Raw genomic sequence first — 5,000 nt, forward strand, 5'->3', positions numbered from 1 at the left:
AAATATTAGCTGTAAGACCCAAAATGATGAAGGAGTACGAAATTACGTTTGAAAAGGAAGAAGATATTGAAAATCTGAGCGAAGGATTGATGATTAAAGGAAAACTATGTGAAATTAAGAAATTGAATAACAGAGAATTTGTTGTCTCTTTCATGCATCTGCCCGCTTACCTGGATGATGCAGAGATTCTACAGAAGCTGGAGGGATGGGGGGTAACTCCTGTCTCTCAGATAAGAAGAAGATTTTATACCGGCACCAACATAGAAGATGGAACGAGGTTCCTTAAGGTACAGTTCCCAAAAGAAGTGGCCTCCTTGCCCTACAGTACTCGAATTGAAATGGAAGATGGTCCACAATACTATAGAGTGATACATAGCAAGCAGGTGAGAACCTGCAGGTTGTGTATGAGCCCTGATCATGTGATGAAGGACTGTCCAGACTTTAAATGTTTTAAATGCTCGGAAACAGGCCACTTCGCGAGGGACTGTAAGGTGGTGATGTGTCCAGACTGCAATTGTGTACTGGACAAATGCGAGTGCTGGTATGGAGACCAGCAAAATGGAGAAGAGAGGGGGAGTGGGCAGATGCATGAGACAGACAATGAAGAGGAGCAAAGGGAAGACACCGGAGAAATGCAAAGAGAGGACAATGTAAGCAAGGACAATGAAAATGAGATTGAAAAGACTGAGTTAACACAGGACATTGTGGAAATGGAGGTACAGATGGAGTTAAATGAGGTTGGAAAAGCAGAAACGGAAGAGCCAGAAGAGACTGAATGGATCGGTGAGACGGACAGAAATAACAAAGACAGTGAAAACATGGGCGGAGACAGCACTGCAAGTACATCCAATAAAAGAAGAAGAAAAGTTAAGGTAATACCCAATTTAGAAAAAGCTAAAAATAAAATGTGTAAACAAAGTAATGAGGTGAAACAAGACTGTGGAAGAAGTGCAAAAGAGGGGGAGGAAGTAGGATAACGAAATTATGATGCTAAAGTTTGTCTTTTTATCTTTTTTAATTGTGTTGAAAATTGTTACTTTTAATGCAAGAGGGTTAATCAATGGTGTGAAATTTGAAAAAGTCAAGGAACTGTGCAGGGATGAAGATGTGATTTTATTGCAAGAAACAAACTGGAAAGAGAGTGTAATGGAGGATTTTAAAAAAAGATGGGAAGGGGAATTATTTTTTAATAATGCTGAGGGAAAAATAGGAGGAGGAGTTGCGATGTTAATAAGAAACGATAGAGGTATCAGGTCAAAGCAAATGTATAATGACACAAAAGGAAAATGCATGGCTGTAGAAATTAAGATGGATGAAGATGATTTTATTTTAGTAAACGTACATGCTCCAAATTAAGAAATAGAAAAGAAAAAATATTTTAATGTAATAGCTGAATTAATGGAAAAATGGAAGAGGGTAATAATTGCGGGGGATTTTAACACTGTTTTTAGTAAAATGGATATGGCTAACGGAATGGTTTTTAAATCGGATGGGGGAAGAAAGGAGTTAATTTCATTGATGGAGGAGAAGAACATGATTGATGTGTGGAGAGAAAGAAATGGGAAAAAGAGGGAATTTACAAGAAGACAGCTGGTAGGGAATTTTATGTGTCAAACTAGAATAGACTACTTTTTAAGTACTAGGAATTTGGAATGTTTTATTGATGGAGTGTTTTATAAAGAAACGACTTTAAGTGATCACAAAATGGTGCAAATGAGAATGGATTTTAAAAAGGAAATGAGGGGACCAGGGGTATGGATTTTAAACACTGAAGTTTTAAAGGAAGAGAGTTTTAAAAAAGAGATAGAAAATAAATTAGATGAGGGGAAAAAAGACTTGATGTACATAGAAGATAAAAGGCAATGGTGGGAAAACATGAAATATGACATAAAGAAATATGTAATGAATTACTGTAAATTGTTACAAAAGGTAAAAAGAACAAAGGAACAAGAAATAAGAAAGACGTTAAGAGAGGAGTTAAATAAAAATGAAGTAAACGTGCAAAGAGTAATTGAAGTGGAGGAAAAGTTGAGGAAAATCGAAGAAGGAAAATATAAAGGGGCAACGTTAAGAAGTAAAGCTAAATATACAGTAGAAGGGGAAAAATGTAGTAGATTCTTTTTTAACCTTGAGAAAAGCAGGGCGAAGGCGGGAATAATTAAAGAACTTAGGAATAAGGAAGGACAAGTTGTTTTAAGCACAGAGGGAATTTTAAAGGAAATAAGCACATATTATGAAGAACTTTTTAGATCAGAGGAAGGGGATGAGGAAAAAAGGAACATTTTGTTACAACAGATAACACGAAAAGTCGGTGAGGGAGATAAAAAGGAATGTGATAAGGGAATAACAACTGAGGAAATTATACAAGCAATAAATCAGCTAAGTGTGAAGAAAAGCCCAGGAATAGATGGTATTGGAAGTGAGTTTTATAAGGTTTTTAAAGAAAAAGTAAGCCCGATTTTAAAAGAAGTCTATGAAGAGGTTTTTAAAAAAGAAAGAGTACACCCAAGAATGGGCTTAGGCTTAATGAAAATAATCTACAAGAGAAAAGGAGACAAAGCGGAACTGAGGAATTTTAGGCCCATTACAATGTTAAACACAGATTTTAAAATTTTAGCCAGGGTTTTAGCGAACAGATTAAAAAATATTATGCCAAACATAATAGAGACTAACCAGGCATATGGAGTAAAGGGGAGGGACATAGCAGATATCACGAGTAGCATAAGAGATATAATGGGGTACATAAAAGAAAAAGGAAAGGAGGCATATATAATAAGCATGGATTTCGAGAAGGCTTTTGACAGAGTGGAGCATGGGTTTTTATTGGCGGTTTTAAAACAATTTGGTTTTGGAGAGAATTTTATAAAATGGATCTCAGTTTTATACAGCGATATTTTAACAAAAGTTAAATGTAATGGTTTTTTAACGGAACCTTTTAAAGTTTTAAGGTCTATAAGACAAGGGTGTCCACTGTCAGCGAAGTTATATTCTTTGGTGGCTGAACCATTAGGGCTTTTAATAAACAGAGAGAAAAAAATAAAGGGAATAAAACTAGAAGAAAAAGAGGAACTGACTAAAATATTCCAGTATGCGGATGATACCACAATTATTGTTGAAAATATAGAAAGTGTTAAAGAAGTAATGGAAAAAATGAAATGCTATTGTGAGGGATCAGGTGCAAAAATAAATGAAGAAAAAACAGTATATATGAAGTTCGGAAGGTCAGAGGTTTTAACGGGGGTTGTTAAATTCCTAGAGGTACAAGAAATGAGGATTTTAGGAGCGGGGTTAGCAAAGAATGAGAAGGAAACTGTTGATAATATGTGGGATGAGACATTGGGAGGGATGGATAGGAGACTGATTTTTTGGAGAAACAGGTTTTTAAGTTTGAAAGGAAAAATTTTAATTGTAAACATGTTAATGTTATCAAAAATGTGGTACAAATTACATGTGATGCCATTGCCAAACTGGGTTTTTAAGAGAATAAAAAAGAGTATTTTAGAATTTTTATGGGAAAAAAAGCCTCCAAGGATAGCGTACAATACGCTGATAGGAAAACCAGAAGAGGGAGGGATGGGTTTAGTCGATGTGGAACAGAAGATGAAAAGCATGAGGGTAAAAGTGGTTAAGAAATATTTGGATGATAAGAAGAGAGATGAATGGAAGAAATTGATGGGTTTTTATTTAAATAAATGTGGGAATTTTAACCTTGGGGAAAACATTTTATGGATGAAGTTGAAAAGTTGGATGATGGAGGGGATACCACAGTTTTATAAAGAGGTTTTAAATGCTTGGAGGCTTTTTTTAACAGAGGTGGATTTTAATCCGGAGGGGAGGGAAGCGATTTTAAATCAGCCTCTGTTTTTAAATGACAAAATAAAGATACACGAGCGAGATATCTATTTTAAGAAGTGGCTAAAAGTGGGGATCGTAAAAGTGAGAGATGTTTTATGGGAGGTGAAAGAGGGATTTTTACCACTCCAAGTGATTAAAGATGCAATGGAGGAGGAGAAGGAGGATTTTAATGTCATGGTTTTAAAAAAACAGTATGAAGATGTCAAGAAAGCAATCCCAAGGCAATGGCTAGATGAGATTAAAAAGAAGGGAGAACGAGAAAATAAAATGTTGGTGTTTTTAAAATTTAAAGAAAAGAGGGTGGATTTTAATTTGTGTACTGTGAAAATGTTCTATGAGTTTTTTATAAATAGAGTTTTTAAAAAACCTGTTGCCAACCAGATTTGGTTAAGGCATTTTAATGAAATCGATGAAAAAGACATTTGGAAGAATAGAACATGGAAATGGTTGGATGTAGATTTAGAATGTTTAGACTATTTTATCAGACAAAATGTGATCTATACAGAAATGAGATTGTGTATAATGCAGAAGGCAACAAATGCTCAATGTAAAGTCTGTAAAAAAGAAGATGAAGGTATTTTACATTTGTTTTTATTATGTGGAAAACTTAACCCATTTTTTAATGAACTGAAAGAAATTGTCAAAGAATTAAGAGAAAATGAAGAGGTTACTGACTGGAAAAGGTTTTTTATGCTGGGAATGACAGAGAACAAAGAAAATAAGAAACTTGTGAATTTGTTTTTAATCTTGGCAAAAAAAGCAATATTGAAAAGGAGAAATGTAGCCAGAAACAGAGATTGTATTTTAAACTTATGGGTGCTTTTTAAACAAATGGTTGAAAGTTATGTAGAAATGTTATACAATTATTTTAAATTGGAAAACCAGATGGCGGATTTTTATAAAATTTTCACAAATGATGTTATATGTATCTTTAAACAAAAGCATTTTTACATGCCAGGAGAAGATGATTAAGATGACATATTGTTATGTAATGTGAATTTTATTCCTTCAGCAACAAACTTCAATGACGATGTTAGTTTGATTATGAGATGAATGAAATTGTATGACTAAGAAAATGTGTTTGTTTTGTAATAACTGAAATCTCCAATAAAAAAAAAAAAAAAAAAAAAAAAAAAAACCTATGC

Source organism: Carassius carassius, unplaced genomic scaffold, assembly GCF_963082965.1.
Source record: "Carassius carassius unplaced genomic scaffold, fCarCar2.1 SCAFFOLD_60, whole genome shotgun sequence".
Lineage (NCBI taxonomy): Eukaryota > Metazoa > Chordata > Actinopteri > Cypriniformes > Cyprinidae > Carassius > Carassius carassius.